The sequence below is a fragment of the Hemiscyllium ocellatum genome, chromosome 3 (genome assembly GCF_020745735.1).
Source record: "Hemiscyllium ocellatum isolate sHemOce1 chromosome 3, sHemOce1.pat.X.cur, whole genome shotgun sequence".
Classification (NCBI taxonomy): Eukaryota; Metazoa; Chordata; class Chondrichthyes; order Orectolobiformes; family Hemiscylliidae; genus Hemiscyllium; species Hemiscyllium ocellatum.
Genome location: NC_083403.1, coordinates 69423034 through 69442009, shown reverse-complemented (window position 1 = coordinate 69442009; position 18976 = coordinate 69423034). Strand labels below are relative to the sequence as shown.

The window sequence follows — 18976 nt, the reverse complement described above, 5'->3', positions numbered from 1 at the left end:
CTTGGGTGAACCAACATGTTTCAACGCTATGTGGTACAAGACAGTTCCAACAGTCCATCTCCATTTTGAGAATTCTGCAATTTTGGAAGCCAACGGTTTTTCAATTATAATGAGCGAGTTAATGGTGTGATTTCTATGTCAAGCTGAATCAGTTCATGGCATTCCCTGTCCAAGATTCACTAAAGATCAAATGAGTCAATGAGAGCTCCTAAAGATGTGCTGAAATGAAATTTGATCAGATTGCAAAATAGGATTATTTACAGTCTCAAAGTAGGCTGCACAATTTAAGAACAAACCATTCCAATGGAAGTAAATTATGCTATTAAATGAGAACTTTATATCAATTATGGAGGTGAGAGTTGGGGAACTAATATTGTTTCCTAGATCACTGTACACTTGGCTTTCTTTGCTCTAGATTCTGAATTCACTTTCTCAGTAATATAACAGAATCAGTCAACTCAAATATTTTTGAATGGACACACTGATCGCTTGATGGACTGTCTTTCCTTTAGTAATCTAAAAAATGATAATGGAGCTAAACCCACCCACCAGCAGGGAGAGGTAACTCAGTCCATTTGCACTGTTGGTCAGCTGACAAGCCCTGCATCTTTGAGTAAGTTTGTTTTTGTTAATAAGCAACTTATTTATTGTTGACCAAAGAAACTTGGTTGACTTATTCTTAATACTTAACCTACACAGACTGGGACTCCATAATTGACCATATCACTAAGCAGGTTAAATATAAAATTTGTTTAATAAATCACACAACATCAGATTATAGTCCAAAAGGTTTATTTGGAAGCACTAGCTTTTGGAGTACTATTCCTCCATCAGGTAGCTGACTAGCTCAGTCCAACACTGGCACCTTCACATTATTTCTGATTTGTGTTGAAGGGCTTGTCTTTATTCATTGGAGAAAACTCTTGGCAGTGATCTATTTATAATTATTGTCTGGATTTATTGATTTTTAATGTCTCTGTTATCAAAGTCAGACAAATTCATATCAATTGAATTTGTATCTATATGAATGAAAATGTAATTTGGCCTTGAAAATAATTTCCTGTGTTTTTCCAAATAAGCTAAATTGTCAGGCTGCAGTTGAGAAGCCCAGTTCTAAAGGACATATCACTGTGACATTGGATTCACTTTGTGGTGTCTTATGTGACAGATATATGTATGTGAACTGATTAGCTGTAGACAGAAGTTATCTGGCACTTTCCTGTTATGTGAAAGAAGTTATTAATAGGTATGACATTTGGGTGGACAAGTCAGATATTATTTTTAAAATAAGCCGACAATTGTCCTCACCTGGATAAATGACATTATTTAATGTATCTCAAATTAAATCAATTTTTTTTAAATGGACCATTGAATTCGAGAACATTCAATCTATTTGCATTGAATGGTCTTCATGATGTATTGAAATTTGAGAATACAGTGCCACAGCGCTTTCCTCATGATCATAGTTGATCCGATCTTGGCCTGGACTCTACTTTCCAATAATACAATTCAACTATCCTCAAATAAAAGTAGTGGTAAGCATTTACACGACATAGTAGTACACTCTATGAAAATTAGGAATAATACAAGGTGACCCACCAAATATAGTCTAATTTATTGTGTTCCATTTATGCCATGACCAGCTGTCCTGAGTTGGACTACCTATTGATAAGTAAGGATAGAATAGTTTCTCCTTTGATTGTCATTCTACATTACACTACTAGTGAGAATGCTGTGGTTGATTTAAATAGAATTATGTGTTATACTTTACATAGAGAGGTAATTCATTTTTATTAACTTACATAGACTGTGATCTTTTCTGCTGCCATTCAAGCACTCATTAAAAGTAAATATGTATAACATAAAGAAAATTCAGACAATCTTTCTTTAAATTGGAGAACCTAACAGCAGTTTCAGTACAAAGCAATTTGGATCTTTAAGAAGAAAGGTCACTGTGAAGGTCACACTCTCTGCATTTCATATCTCAGCCTTTTACCCATTGCTGGATAAGCTAGACAAATGGCTCTTGAAAGTTAATTTTGTGATGATAATCATTTAAAAGAAATGCCAGATAGAGAGGATTCATTTGTGCCCTTCTATTAAAGACCTCAGATAAAGTATCTTCTTCAAAAACTCACCCAGCTTCTTGCAAGCTTTTTATATGTGTACATAATTGCACAGTAAAGATTAGTGCAACATATCTTCATACACAAAAATATAAATAGCTATAGAAACCTTGTTCATTGAGTGTACTTTATATTTGATATCAATAGGGAGGAGATTTGCATTTTCTAAGATGAATCATGGACCATTTTAATAATATACTTTAACTTACATGACTGATCTATATCCTGTTTTCCAAGTTAATTAAACTAATGCTCAATTAATATTGTGTTTACAAGTTTTTTAAATGTGGCTAAATGACAAAAGAGGGGGTCCTCTACTTTTTGTCATTTACATAAATGATTTGGATGCGAACATAAGAGGTACAGTTAGTAAGTTTGCAGATGACACCAAAATTGGAGGTGTAGTGGACAGCGAAGAGGGTTGCCTCAGATTACAACAGGATTTGGACCAGATGGGCCAATGGGCTGAGAAGTGGCAGGTGGAGTTTAATTCAGATAAATGCGAGATGCTGCATTTTGGGAAAACAAATCTTAGCAGGACTTATACACTTAATGGTAAGGTCCTAGGGAGTGTTGCTGAACAAAGAGACCTTGAAGTGCAGGTTCATAGCTCCTTGAAAGTGGAGTCGCAGGTACGTAGAATAGTGAAGAAGGCGTTTGGTGTGCTTTCCTTTATTGGTCAGTGTATTGAGTACAGGAGTTGGGAGGTCATGTTGTGGCTGTATAGGACATTGGTTAGGCCACTGTTGGAATATTGCCTACAATTCTGGTCTCCTTCCAAATGGAAAGATGTTGTGAAACTTGAAAGGGTTCAGAAAAGATTTGGAGGATTTGAGCTATTGAGAGAGGCTGAACAGGCTGGGGCTGTTTTCCCTGGAGCATCGAAGGCTGAGGGGTGACCTTATAGAGGTTTACAAAATTATGAGGGGCATGGATAGGATAAATAGGCAAAGTCTTTTCCCTGGGGTTGGGGACTCCAGAACTAGAGGGCATAGGTTTAGGGTGAGAGGGGAAAGATATAAAAGAGACCTACGGGGCAACGTTTTCACGCAGGAGGTGGTACGTGTATGGAATGAGCTGCCAGAGGAAGTGGTGGAGGCTGGTACAATTGCAACATTTAAGAAGCAGTTAGATGGGTATGTGAATAGGAAGGGTTTGGAGGAGTATGGGCCGGGTGCTGGCAGGTAGGGGTTGGGATATCTGGTCGGCATGGACAGGTTGGACCGAAGGGTCTGTTTCCATGTTGTACATCTCTATGACTCTATGACTGTTTACGTAGTCGAAGGCAGAGATTTGTTTTGTCCTTTAACAGCTTGACTATTTATTGAAAATTTAAAGTGAAGCAATAGCACGGGTGAGAAAATTTACATTGAGATCCAAGTGTTGGCTTTTTCATTGAAAATATAATTTGAAGTTAATGTTATTGTGGTAGCGGAACACACATCCATTTGACAGACAAAAATTACTTCTTACGGGTAAAGTTTACAAATGAGAAAAACCTACAGTGTGGAAGCAGGCCATTTAGCCTATCGAGTCCACATCGACCTTCCGAAGGGCATCCCACCCAGACCCACTTCTCTACTCTATCCGTGTAACCCTACATTTCCCATAGCTAGTCCACGTAGAGACTGGCATGGCCAATCCACCTAACCTGAACATCTTTGAACTGTGGCAGAAAACTTGGAGCACTCCAAAGGAAAGCCACGCAGACATGGAGAGAACATGCAAACTCTACACAGATGGTTACCTGAGGGTGAAATCAAGCCCAGTCCCTCGCCCTGTGAGGCATCAGTACTAACTACAGAGCCACAAGCCACCCGTTTCTCCTTGAGATAGCATTTCAAATAAAACAGTAATCTTTATAGTAAAAGGAGCGATTTTTTTTCATGGAGCTTCAAGAAAGCAGGAGAAGCCTTGCTTGGTACCTACAAACTGGTTCAGGAGATAACTATTTCTCACAATTTTTTCTAAGTTTTTAAAAACTTGTTTAGGGGGTGTGGGTGTCATTGACTCCTATATTATCCTGGAGAAGGTGATTTTTTTTAAGCTGCATTTTTTTGAAAGTGCTGCATTCACTGGGGGCCATCCACTGAGCTGGTGGGAAGGAAGGTCCAGGATCTTGACCCAGGAACTATGCTATACTCCCAAGCCAAGATGGTGTGTGTTTTGGAGGAGACCTTGGAAGGAGTGGTGCTGTAAGCAGCAGCTGCCCTTGTCATTTAGGTGTTCTATGGTTCCTGACATTATCTTCAATACTCTCACAGCTCAGTCCACTGGCTTCCTGACCATTGTCTTAGCCAGGAAACCAAACCAGTTCCACCCTGGTGACTGACTTTTGTCCAGCCCGAGTTTCTGACCATATGTCCTTCCCCACACAAATAATGTCTGCTTCCAACTTCCAACTATTCATTTGTCAACTCCAGTGTTAACATGGCAGCTCTTCTCTTTCTTCAATTCCTATAAAGCATGTGCTTAAACTTCCAAACTCACCTGCTCATATCCAATACCACATCAAATTCAAGGTTCTTATTGTCATGTCTTTATTGAGCTGCTCAAGTTTCCTCTTCTTTCACACCCACAATCATTCCTGCCTTTGTAATGTCTTCTACTTTATTTCACCGGCCTGACCCAGCATTAATCTTTGTCTTTGACTTCTTAGCAGTAATATTTTCATTTATCAGTGGTGTTCTAAGAAATCCAAGAGTGAAGTACAATCCTTTTTCCTTAACTTTGTGCAAGATATGTCTTTCTTGGTTGAACTGGATGTGAACAGATTGAAAGAATTTACATTTGCTTATTTTACAGCATGTTATCACCACCATGGGACTTGAGAAGAGCATTTGAAGTGGTTGTACAGAGTCACAAATGTTTAACAGCTGGCTACATTCAGTGCCATATGACCTAAATCACAGTAACACAATGACTGGAATGCAGATATCATGCTGCTGATAATTCTGTCACACGCCCTTTATGGAGCCTGTTTACTTCCTAAGGTTCCATTACTGCACAGAATGTGATCTAACAGTGAAATTATTCAGGACGTTCTGCCAACCAATATTTTCATTCCTTATTATAAATCAGATTCAAAAAAATCTTATTGAAGCATTATCTTAGAGTGGTTTCATTTTGAAGTGAATCACCAGTCTCTGCCACAAAAAAAGCAGATCACTATTTTAAATCAGATATCCGAGTGGCTACTGTTTATTTTAGTAGTAAAAGGTACACACAATTTTTGGAAGTTGAGCCTTTTTAACTGCTTTAGGAGTCCTAATTATAGTGAAAATTAAATTGATATACAGTCCATAATGATCTTTAACAGGCAATTTAAGCACTATATTTAAATAAATCACTAACTTAAATCGTTTTGGAAATATTGGCTTCACTCTCATTTTTTGATTAATGAATAGGAGTTGAGAACAAAGATGAATACCATAAATAAAACAAAAATACTAGAGTTATTCAACAGGTCTTACAGCATCTGTGAAGAGAGAAACTGAGTTACTTTTTCAGGTTGATGACACTTCAACATTGTGGGGTTGAAACATTGTGGGGTTCTTCTAATCCAGAACCACAGGATAATGATTTGGGGATGGTGACACATAAAAATTTAATATAATCTGGAATTGAAATCTAGTCTAATGGTGACCGGGCAATTGGCATTCAAAAAACCCCACCTGACTTGTACATAGCTTTTATATATCTTTTATATTATCTCCTATATCTACATTCCTTAGCTCGTCCAGCCTACGTGTGACTCCAGGCAAACTGCAATGTGTTTGACTCTTAACTGCCTCTGAAATGGTCTGGAAGAGCCAACCAGTAAAAGCACAACAAGGGACGGGCATTGACATCCAGTACAAGAATAATAGAAAGTAAAGTTCACTTTCATTCATTAAACTGAGCTTTCCCTTTCAACAGTTCTAGTAACTTCCTTGTGCTGAATATTTTCATGATTATCCCAGAACAAAACCACAACCATCGGTAGTTCTAAAGTATTGATGGCATGTTTTATTTACATTCTACCATTAGTTTTTCATAACTCTGATTTGATATGCATCATGAGCAGTGAAATGTGCATTTCTATAAAACAATTGGGTTCAATTCCCACCTCGGTCAACTGTCTGTGTGGAGTTTGCACATTCTCCCTGGGTCTGTATGGGTTTCCTCCCACAGTCCAAAGATGTGCAGGTTAGGTGAATCGGCCATGCTAAATTGCCCGTAGTGTTAGGTGCATTAGTCAGGGGTAAATGTAGGGGAATGGGTCTTGGTGGGTCGCTGTTTGGAGGGTCGGTGTGGACTTGTTGGGCCAAAGGGCCTGTTTCCTCGCTGTAGGGAATCTAATCTAATCTAATCTAAAACTGGTACCAGTACTGGGGAAAGTGGGCTGTATTGTTGGGATAGTCTACATCTGAACCATGCTGGGTCCAGTATTCTATTAAACTGCAAACTAGGGAAGCTGAGCGAGTTTAAAACTAATTAGTGAGAGCAAGGAGTCAAATTTGAGAAGGTATGGTTAAACAAGCAATAGAGCCAAAGTAATGGGAAAAATATTTTCGTGGAGTATGATAAAAGGACCATGGCAGAAATTGGTAGTGAATACAAATCCGACAATAAATTAACAGATAAGGCTCGAGGTTATGAAAACAATAAAAGGAGAAAACAAAAGGCTCTGTACCTGAATACATGTGGCATTTGAAATAAAATAGATAAGCTGATATCACAAAGAGAAATAATTAAGTACATCCAATAATCATCGCAGCAACATCTCTGCAGGATGTAAACATGGTTTGAGTAGAGATGAGACATGATAAAGATAGGAATTCCTTGTAGGAGTGGTGTACATTCTCCTCCAATAGTAACCACCTCATGGAATGGAATACAGTATAAAGGAAGAAAATGTGGACTTTTGCCAGAAAGGAAAGGGAGTAATCATGGGAAATTTTAATCGAAGCATTGTTCAGAAAAATCATGTGGTGATCTGAATGAGGATATCATAGAACATTTTCAGGGTAGTTTCTTAGAAGGTTGTGAATAATTTAAGTACAGCTTCTGGATGATGTAAAAAGGAAGCCAATGTCATTTGGAAGTGACCAGCAAGTTGACAATGATTGTAATAAATGAAAAGTTTTCAAATGAAATGGGAAGCTGACACTTTTTATTGTCCCTAGGAGAGTTTTGCCAAGTTATTTCAATAGTATCCTGGAGATTAATTCTCGAAAAAAATGTAGAAAAGCAACAGAGTAGTAGGTATGTACTAGGATTTTGCAGTGAATTAGATTATAAATGTAATTATTTTATGAGGAGGAAAAACAAACACCAAGCGATAGCAACTGGCATTACTTTCTGCTCTTCCACCCCAAACTGAATCCGCATGAGGAGCTGGGAGGGAGTGTGAGAGGAAATGGGTGAAACAGCATGGAAATAGTAGTTGCTTTTAAAAATGAATTAATGTGAAATAAAAGTGGGTCAGTCTGTCCATACATTACTATGTATGTGCGGATCATGGTGACATCAACAGCGCATGTCTGGATGCATTCTGATCCTGTCATTGGCTAGCTGATGTCATTTTGTGTTCTCAGCATTTAATATATGCATTCAATATCCAACCAAAGAGCAGGTTATGTTAGACCTGGTGTGGTAAGACAAGATAAGATTAATTAATGACCTCAGAGGGCAGGCACCCCAAGGTAGCAGTAATCATAACATGAATGTATTGTACATTCAATTTGTAGAAAGGGAGAGTGTGTCCTGTAAAAGAGCAACAGTGATGGCATGAAAACAGAGCTAGTTAAGATGGACTGGCAATTTTGCTTAAGGAATAGGTCAATAGAAATACGATTATAGATATGTAAAGAGATAGTTCAGGAATCACAGGATAGATACAATTATGCAAATTAGGAGGAGGATTAGGCTACTTGGCATGTCAAATGAGGCATTATCAGATCAGTCATCATTTTAGTGAATGATTGAGCAGGCTTAAAAGACCCAGTGGCCAGCTCCTGCTCCTGATTTGATGCTTTGAATTTGACAATCGTTTCAGTCATAGGCACTGACACACCATTATTGTAGGTACCTTATTGTATTAGATAAGTGATAGCAATTGTAAAGTGATATTCATTTTTATACCTTGTAATCTCTCTGGTTTTTGCGGTTTGTTGTCAATTTGTTCACGTCTGTTTACTTTCCTTTTGCTTCAAGGTAGGGATCTGTGTCGTCCAATTTCCCTTTCATTTATTCATCTAGCTATATGTGCTTTTGACTAAACACAGCCTTAGTTTGACTTCATGTTTATCTCTGAAATGCAAAATATGCTTAACTTTTTGTCATGACATTACAGTTGTTCCAAAAAAAAATTGAAAATATTCAAGGTATGTTAAATGCATAGCTTGTGGAAAAAGGATCACTGTATGAAATTTGGCTCACTCGTTCAAGCATTGAAAATAAAACCAGTTTAAGATTTTATTAGCTGTGAGTGCTTAGTTCACCATTAAGCTTTTGTGTTTTATGGCATTTTACACCCAATCCCGAGACATACATTAAAATCACAGCATAACCTGTAAAAAAAAATCATAGGCAAGGGATAAATATATAGACACTGGACATAGGGAGAACAAATTTTGTGTTGGTGAATTTGAATAGGAGTCCCATGTAAGGTTTTGTGGGCAGTTCATAATATTGGCATATGTTATGTCCAGAATAACTCTTAACTCTGTCTCTTACCACTTAATCTCAAATAACAACATTTAGAACTCCTCGGAACTTCAGTCTATGTTCCACCCAGGCATCTTATTGTAATGAGTATTTATATAGACATAGGAAACACATGGCTTTGCCTGACCTCAATGTTTTTAAAGTCAAATTTCTAACTTGGACATGACTAAAATTGTCATTAAGAAAAGATTTGAAATTCTCAAGAGAAATTAGAACATAGGTCCAAGACTGCAATATATTTTTTCTTGGAAACAGATTCAAATAGATTCTATTTATTGTAGCCTAAAGGGCAGAATCTGTGACAAGGTGAGTTTTTCACTAGGGCATGATGGATTATAGATTTTTAAATGCTTTGTTAATGGCACAATATGCCTGATTAGTATTCAGCTCTCATCTTACCATATCCCCGAACATAATGAATTCCCAGCATGGAAGTAGGGCAGGTACCTGGCAACTTTAGTTCATGTGTTCCAAAGGGTCCAGGCACCAGCATCTCAGGACATGCTGCATGGACACTGGTCACTCCACAGCCCAGCAGCCACAGACATTGGTACGTAACATGCCAGCCTCTATGAGCCCTCATAACTCTTCCCCAATCCACTGCACCTCAGGCTGTATTGGCAGCTATTGCTCTAATGCTGCTGCAAGGACTCTGTGGAATCAGGGGTCATATAGCCAGCTGGCGGACTGGATCAGGCTGCAACTCTCGAATCTCCCTCCCCTTCTTCGATATCTCTGTTTCTGTTTCTGGTGTTAGGATGGCCAGTAATATCCACTATAAATCACTGACTCCCACAGTTACCTGGACTATTCATCCTCACACCTTGCCTCTATTCCATTCTCCCAATTTCTCCATCTCTCTCATATCTGTTCTGGTGATGCCAGCTTCCACAAGGGGGCATCTGAAAAGTTCACCCTCTTCCTCAACTGAGGATCCCCTGTTACTGTGATTGATAAGACCCTCAGCTACGTTCAACCCATTTCTCGCACTTCTAGCCTCACCTCCTGTCTTCCTTCATAACAAAACTGATAGGGTATCCCTGGGCCTGACTCACCACCCTCCCAGTATTCATATCCAATTGACCATAGGCCACCATTTCTGCCACCACCGGACACACATTTTCCTCCCTTATCAGTTCTCTCCTAGGCATCTTAGTCCATTCCTCCTCCATTCCCAATGCCTCCACATGGCCCCACAGCACCTTCTCATGCAATCACAGAAAGTGTAACACCTGCCCAGGTGATTCCACCCTCATCACTATCCAAAGCCTCAGACACACCTTCCAGGTGAAGCTGCGATTTACCTGCATTTCACTCAGTCTAATTAACTGTATTTGTTGTTCACAATCTGGTCTCCTCTACACTGGGCAGATGGAACACAGACTGGGTGACCATTTTGTAGAACACCTACATTCTGTCCATGAAAATGATCCTCAGCTTCCTGTTGCCTGCCACTTCAACACACCACCGTGTTCCCTGGCCAACATCTCCGTCTCAGACTTCCTGCAGTCCTCCAGATGCTGCCGGACCTGCTGCGTTTCTCCAGCAATTTCTGTTTTTGTCTCTGGGATCTTTCCTTACCGTGATGGAACTCACTCTGAGCCAACCTGGGTGCTCTCAACATACCTCTAAATTGCCTTGCCCTACCCTTGTAGACTTTGCTCCCTTAGCCAGAGCTATCATGCTCACTGCTTCTAGTTCTGAAGAAGAGACATATTGTCACTTTGGCTTTGAAACCTTAACTCTGTTTCACCCTTCACAGAGGCTGCCAGACCTGCTGAATTTCTGTATTTGTTCCATATTGCTACTGTATCACATTGCTGTTAAATGCAGCCATAAAGACAAAAAGCTTGTCATGACTGTCAGCAGGCCTAGAATTTAGATGGTTAAGGGGTTGTCCGATTGAAGTCTTCAAGATGTCTCGAGGAATTAAGGGCTTCAGGGAGAATGCGGGTAAGTGGAGTTGAATTGCCCATCAGCCATGATTGAATGGCAGAGTGGACTCGATGGGCCGAATAGCCTTACATCCACTCCTATGCTTTATGGTCTAAGATATTAATAGGCAAATACAAGGTTGTTAAAGATAAACTATTTCCACTGGTTGGGGATTCTGGAACTAGTGGGCATAGTCTGGGAATTAGGGCCAGACCATTTAGAAGAGATGTTAGGAAGCACTTCTACACACACAGGGTGTTGGATGTTTGGAAATCTCTTCCACAAACAGCACTGAAATCAGGGTCAGTTGTTCATTTTAAATTGGAGATAATTTTTTGTTAAGCCAAGGTATTAAGGGATATGGCTCCAATATGTGGAGTTAGGCCACAAAACAGACATCATTTCATTGAATGGTGGAGCAGACTGAATGGGCTGAATGGCCCACTCTTGTTCCTATGTTCCTAAGTAACAGAGGGCACCTGGTGCCAAAGGGCCAATACAGGAGCATGAGATGTGCGCAGAGACAGAGGAGGAGAAAAACCATAAGTTAGTATGATAGAAATAAAATTCCAATGTTCCTCTCCTTTTTTCTGGAAAGTGCTGATTAATGTTATAGTGTCTGGTAGCTGGTAGCAGTGATCAGTACAGACAGCAATGCATGGATATTTTCTGTAGCTGACAGTAATGAGCAACAGCATATATTCAAATAAATCTGACTTCAGGGTTTAACTACAAGTTTATGAAGAAAAGAATCTGTAGCTGGTCAGTGGAAAATTCTTGGCAGTAAAGACTTCAGTTTCTTTTAGAACTCAAAACTTAAGAAATATTTTTCGACACTGAATTAATATGCACAGTGAAAAAAATCATTATCAAAACAGGATTAAAGTTTTGATCTCTAATAGAGAAGTAAGGGAAAATAATTGAGAATAATGACATATTGGATTAAATGGGCAGATCGGATTCAGGCTGCTGTTCACATAGAGGATGAATTGAATCTAATCTCATCGTTTAGAGGGAAATGGGTCTGGGTGGGTTGCTCTTCGGAGGGTCGGTATGGATTGGTTGGGTCGAAGGGCCTATTTCCACACTGTAGGGAATCTAATCTAATCTAATTAAGTAGCTCATTTCTATATTGTAACTTCTTTCTAATCCTGTACAAATTGCAATTTTATGTAAAATGATCTCTTAGTTAGTAACTGTAGCTGCTGTTTGTGTGAAAGATGCATATGAGAAAGTTAATTCATTTAAAGTGATAACAAAGGACCTACTTGATCATAAATTTCTATTGTTCATCACTTCCTGTCATAGTGAAATTGCTTTGGATAAAATGCTACTGGTTGACTGTTTGAAACATCAGAGTAATGATGGCTTCTGTCACACTCCATGCTGGATTTTCTAGAATATTTTGTTTATTTATTATCCTCCCTGTCTCTCCATTCCTCTCTTGGATGACACACTATTTTCTGCTGTAATCATGGTAGAAAAATGATTTGTCTCATCCTTCCATCGTATTGTCATGACTGAACTAGTTGCTAGGGTTTGCTTTCATTTCTCACTCTCTTCCTGACAGGAGCATTATTTGGCCTTGGTTTGGAAATGTGCGGTGTATGGATTGATAAACATGCATTGCACAAAAGTAATCCACAGAGACAGTTGTAGATCGTTCACTTATTACTCTACACTTTGACTTAAGTTTCATTTTCTGTAGTCACCATCTTCCGAAAGGACTAATGTCAGTTAAAGGCATGACAGGGCATTAACAAGACTCTGTGAAGATGCCTGTGCTGTGAAGCATATTTGTATTTTCGTTCACAAGGCATTAGTGCTACAAGATCATCTGAAATTTTGTGAACTTGAGATGGAAGGCAAACTCAGGTTATGGAAACCTGAACCGTAAAAGTCACCTCTGAAATTATTGTTTGCAATTTTATCTTTAACAACCAAACCTTAAGCCAAAACTTCCATATGATTGTTTTATGTTCAAACATTCACTTCTAGGAATTTTTCTCTTGCATTGCAAATGATATTCAATGTACAAAATATAAGAGGAAATTTGATCAGACTTAGTTTCTATTGAAGGATCTTAAAAAGAGAGTGCAATTGAGAACCAAACATAGAAATTTGTCTGCTCGATTGATGGCATTTCCAATTTTCTGCGAATAAATAAATTTATATAGAGTTTGATAAAATCACGAGGAGCACAGGTGAATAGCCTTTTCCCCAGGGGAGGGGAGTCCAAAACTAGGGAGGGTATAGGTATGAGGTGAGAGGGGTAAGATTTAAAAGAGACTTAAGGGGCAACTTATTCACACAAGGTTGTACATGTATGGAATCAGCTACTAGAGGAAGTGGTGGAGACTTGTACACTAAGAACATTTAAAAAGCATCTAGATGGGTATATGAAAATGAAGTGTTTAGAAGGCTATGGGCCAAATGCTGGCAAATGGGATTCGATTAATTTAGGATATCTGGTCAGCATGGGTGAGTTGGACCGAAGTATCTGATTCCATGCTGTACGTCTCTATAACTCGAAATATTGCCAGAAAATCAGGAGCGAAATGAGTCTGAAGTGTGTTCCTTCTCCAATTTATGCATTTTTCAATTTACTTCCTGATTCTCTATATTTGTTTTTTATGTAACTGTTATTACTCAGTGTTGTTATTAATAGCTGTGATTAAAGGAGAAATAAACATGACCTTTTGGGCTGAATTTTAACACTGGCTTTGGAGCCCCAATGTTACGGGATAAAACTGGGGATTCTGAGCCTCCTCTTACTGGTCGCAGGACCGGCTCAGCAGTTTTTGTCTGATGTGGCCTCTTAAATGGCTGCCTCTGGCCTCCTCACCAACCAATTACGAACCATGGGTGGATTTCTGATATTGCTGCCCAATCAGAGAGCCAATGAGAGTGGAGTCTTTGCAGCCCCACTGAGGAATGTGGACACTCTAAGGCAGGTCAAGGCTAAAGACAGCACATCAATATGGAGGCACCCTTAGAAAAGAAAGTATCATGTTAAAGTATGAGGTGTCAAGCATGAAGGTCTCCCTGGTTGGCCCATTGGGCCTGGAAGAGCAACCTTCCTTACTCTAGCCCCCCCTTTGAAGCTGGAATCTTCACATCCCAATGGCCATATGCTTATTTTCAGGGAAACACCTTATATCTGGCAGCCGATCCCTCCCCTCCCCAAGCATTACAAGGGTTGACTTCCCTGTCAACAAATTGCCATGAGTTTGGGGGAATCACCCTTAATAGGGATTTCAATTATTTACATTGACTGACTACCTGTGTTTTGGCAGCTGATCCGTATTTGGTCTCACTGGAAACCTTCCCAAGGACAGAAATGCCTTAGTACCTGATGGCCACTTTTTCCCATCCCACCAGGAAATTCCTGCCTCTTGGCTCCTGGATGACAAACAAGCTCAGAATCATTTTGAGAATTCTAATTATTTTATCTGTATATTTTAAAAACTCAAGTAGTATATTTGTTTGAAATATTGCATTTTGAAAATAAATGGCCAGTTCTAATTCAAATCAAATTCTCTAATATTTTAGTACAAATATTCTACTTGAGTAATATACTTTTATAAACCTAGAGCCCTCATTTTAATTCCATTCACTCATCAGTAATGATGTAGTTGGTGAATTAAAATGACTGCAACTAATGTTCCTTCCCACATGATTTTTAAAGGCAAGCAGCATCAGGTCAGAAATATCTAAACTAAGTGAGAATTTTTAATTTTTGAAGCACTTCTTGTGATGAAGTACTCATGTTGGGTATTCTTTTCTCCCTCTCTCTCTCCACAATCTTTGGGCAGAATGGCTCAATTGGGTAATACTGTTGAATGTAGTATCCATGGATTTCCAGAGATGTTTGACACCATGCCATATAACAGACTTGTGAGGAAAGTTATGGGTTATAGGATAAAAGACACAGTGGCAATGTGGAAACAAAAGGAAGGTGATAGGAAGCAGAAAGAAATGGCAAATTAATTTTTTGGGGAGCTGGAGGAAGGTTTGTAATGGAGTTCCCTCGGTGTCAGTATTGGGACACTTGCTTTTCCTGATATATATTAATAATCTAGATCTTGGTTTGCAGGGAAATATTTTGGAGATAAACAAAAATATAAAGAATAGTGGACCAAGAGGAGGGACAGTGTGGAACTCCAGAAGAGCATTGACAAATTGGTGGAGTGGGCAGAAGGCTGGTAGATGAGGTTAAATTCAGAGAAGTATGAGCTGACACATTTTGGTAGGAAGAACATTGAAAGACAACATAAAATTGGGGTTTCAGTTCTAAAAGGGTGCAGAAACAAAGGGTCGATCGTTGAAGTAGATAGGACAGGTAGAGAGAGCAGTTTGTGAATCATATGTATTATCCTTAATGTTATTAATAGGGACAGAGAGTAGAAGTAGTGATGAGTAGTAGTAGAGTAGAGCCCTCCTGATGAAGGGCTCTGGCCCGAAACGTCGAATTTCCTGTTCCTTGGATGCTGCCTGACCTGCTGTGCTTTAACCATCAACACATTTTCAACAGAGAGTAGAAGATCAAGGAGGCTATGTTGAACCTCTACAAGGCATTGTCAGACCTCAGCTGCAATATTGAATACAGCTTTGGATTATCAGAAGAAAGTGAACACAGTTGACAGAGGGTTGAAGAGAATTGCAGGAATGGCTCCAGGGATGAGAAAGTTCAATTCTGAAGATAGAGTGAAGCTGTTGGGATTGGCGATAAGAAAGCTAAGGGGAGATCTGATACAGGTTTTAAAAATCATGAGTGGACAAAATAAAGTCGATAACGAGATATTGTTTACACTTGTAAAAGGAAAGAGAACAAGAGAGTAGAGATTTAAAGTGTTTTGTAAAAAATTAAGGTGAGAAAAAACCTTTTCACTCAGCAAGTAGTTATCATAATAGATTTACTGCCTGGGAGTGTGGTGGAGACAATTTCAAGTGAGGCATTGAAGAAGGAAATTATATGATTATTTGGATAAACAAATTTGTGCAAAGGTGTGGGGACTAAGTGGGAGCTTGGCACTAGAACGCATTGTTCATTTGAACAGTGGATGCAGGCAAGATGGGCTGAATGGTCTCCTTCTGTGATTCAATACTCAGCACATTCGCTCATGCCCCTGCTGGTTTCAGGCAAGTGAAACAGATTTGAACTATCTAAATGAAATGTGAGAGTTAAGATGGCCAAAAACATCTTGCTGAGTTTAAGCCTGTCTCATATTTGTTGAGTTGAAATTCAGAGCATATAATTTTTAATTTCACCAACTGTGCCTCTGGTCTTCAGAAGGTCTTCTCCACTCAAGTCTTTTTTGGGATGTGAGTATCTCTGGCAAGGCTGGCATTCATCACCCTACCCTAACTGCCCCTGAGAAGGCAGTTTTGTGCCACCTTATGCAGCTGCTGAAACATTTGGTGAAGTACACCATCTCGTATCAGAGAGTGGTTCTTACTTTTTGATTCAGTGACAATGAAGGTAGAGTTTTATAATTTAGGTCAGGAGAGTGTGGCGCTTGGAGGGGAACTTGCAGTTGGCAGTAGTGTTCTACTATATCCTTCCAGTTGGTCAAGCTTAGGACTTGAAAGGTGCTATTGAAGGATCCTTGATGAGTTCCGTGGAGTGCCTTGTAAACAGTAAACATTGCTGCCACTAATGGTGCAATGTTGTCAGCCTAATAGCCCTGTGATGCTGAGGACATCACAAGGAGATTGAGATGAAATACATCACTGTATATTTTTAGTTGTAGGTTGCAAATGCTTCAACCTTGACCTTTGCACACTTATGTAAAAATGATCAGTCTTGATTCCACAAATATCACCATTTCCACAGCAGACTGAGTAGAACACATCTCTCTGTCCATCTGTCCTTCCTTCCTTTCCTCCTTTCAATAGCAGGTTCTCTTCATTCAATTACTAGTTTGTTGTATGAACTTTGCTGTGCCTGGCAATTGTTCTGTTATATAATTTCCAACTAATTCATCTGATTTAGCTATTATGTGATGCAGTGCTACAGTAAGGAGTAATTCTTTTGTATTTTCCTTTCCTCTTAATACCCATTGTTGCATGAGATCACCCTGCAAGTCTGTCAACTTGGTAGTGGTGTGTGTGAGGAGGCAGATGGTAGAAGAGAAGTTTTGTAGGAACTGAATGAACATGAAGTCTATAATATTAACTTTCAAAAATGGTGCAAAGTGAACAACAATGGAACATTATACACCAATCCAAAATTCTGTTCATTAAAATCAATGCAAAAGACTAATAGAGTGAGGGTTATGATTTGCGACTATTCTAACGTCCCCTGTAAGTTCAAGTCTTGCAGTCAGAGAAAATGATGTGCCAGTGTATACTATGTTGTACATCTCTATTTGTTATACAAACTCTACAAATATCTTGCAAAGAAAAGAAAACTGATTCTGACAGTAAAGCATTAAATGTATAATGAAAATATCACAGTTTTGTACTGGGAAGTACTCTGTATAATCTCATTCATATCATGCTTTTGAATATATCAGTTTAAAAGTATAAATATAGATTGGAATCTGCTGTGGATGTCTGAAACAACCATGTAATAGAAAATGTCAGTGGCGTATTTATCAGTTGAAGAATTATATTTTTGTCATGTACCTCAGAAAAGAAATTGACAGTTTAACATTTATTTTTCAAAATTCAAATCCTTTCTTCCATTTTCTGTTAAAGTGATGAAATATTGATTTCATAAGTCAAGGTGGCTAGCTTTTGAGAAATAATTGTTAAGTAATATTAGTAGTTGAAAAGCATCTTTATAATGTGGAACTGAGTGATAGTCAATAGTGAGAGACTTGAAATTCCATCTGCTCTGGGTGCTCAGACTCAAAACATTATTAGTATATTGCTTTTCATCATTTCTACAGCACAGAGATATTGTTGCTTCAGAAAGTTAGTTGTCTATATAGGAGAAAATTCTTGATGAATGTTTGGCATTGGGATAATTCTATTTTGTATTTTAGTGTACATACACAATAATATTACACCCACACCAGCAATACAGAAGCTTTCCATTGTTAAAAACATTTTTAAAGAAAATTATTTGATATAAATTGAATGGATAACTTAATCTTAAGTCAACAGATGTTATTAAATGTCATTGTGTCACTTATTCATGATGTCATTGTGACAATGACATATGTCTGTTGCAACTTCTCTCTTCCTGCCAACAAAGACAGTAAGTGTCTCTTTTAATGTTTTATTGATTATTTGTGTCTTTTCATTATTGACTTATAGTGGTTAATGACTATTTTGTAAGAGATTTGGAATTGGAAAGGATGAAATATTCTTTTCACATATATTCTCTTCTTCCTTGTTCACTTTAATGTAAGTACAAAGGCTAAACAACTACTTTCCAAAAAGGAAAGCTTGCAGAGAAAGCATTAAAAGCAATAAGACTTCTTTTGAAATTTGATACCATCATTTTAAAACCACAAATGTTTAATAAAAGACTGACAAATTCTTACCTCGGTGAGTTAGGGATATGAGCTGCTGGATGGCTGTAATCAAGGAGCACTGCAGGACAGTACAGCTTCCCTCTGGCACAAAGTTTATTGGTATGAATCAAGTGGGTGTGGAAAAGCCCAACTTTAAGAGGTGTGGTTATTATTGTCACAGACTGAGTTTAAAGTTTTTATTGGATAAAAATCAGAGGTCTCCTCCCAGCTGTGGTTCAGGCACCAAACATGTCAAAGTCAGCGGTCTCTATGACCTCATTCCCCAGCTTCTTTCCCCCCTTCCATACTTTGTCAAATTTAGTGTAGTAGCGTGCATGTAAAATCTACGTTACAAGCAAAGGGAGACTGTAACTCATTACATCCAGACTCTGACTTGCAGTTGGCATTGCTTTAACGAATTGTGCTGTTTTATGCAACTGCAGCTGCTGAAAATGATTTGCTTTGACTTTATTTTATTTAGAATTACTTTATTAAGGAAAATATCACCTCTCTCTCTCCTTACCTTCTATATTTGGATAAAATCTTTGTGGACACGCATGTAGCTTTTACATTTTTTTTGACATGACGTGATTGTCATTGGCATGTCCAGCATTTGTTTCCCACTCCTAACTGTCTTTGAGATGGTGGACACTGAGTATCTTAACTTTGAAGGTGGAATCTGCTGCCTAACCTGTCTTTCCTATGTTGGGAAATAACTCTGAATTTTGGAAAGCTAAT

The 18976-nt window shown here is 38.6% G+C and overlaps 2 protein-coding genes across 5 annotated transcripts in view; one reads left to right on the top strand and one right to left on the bottom strand.

Moving 5' to 3' along the window:
* The window catches only part of pln (phospholamban), a 32759-nt gene extending 14403 nt beyond the window's left edge, over positions 1-18356 (bottom strand). For 2 of the 3 annotated variants that reach the window (XR_009646968.1, XR_009646966.1), the window contains exon 1: positions 18269-18356. The gene's annotated coding sequence lies outside the window, so the exon portion shown is untranslated. The remainder of the gene's footprint in view (positions 1-18268) is intronic. The other variant, XM_060850784.1, reaches the window with a different exon arrangement.
* The window catches only part of cep85l (centrosomal protein 85, like), a 289277-nt gene that overhangs the window by 181313 nt on the left and 88988 nt on the right, over positions 1-18976 (top strand). The gene's annotated exons all lie outside the window — the stretch shown is intronic.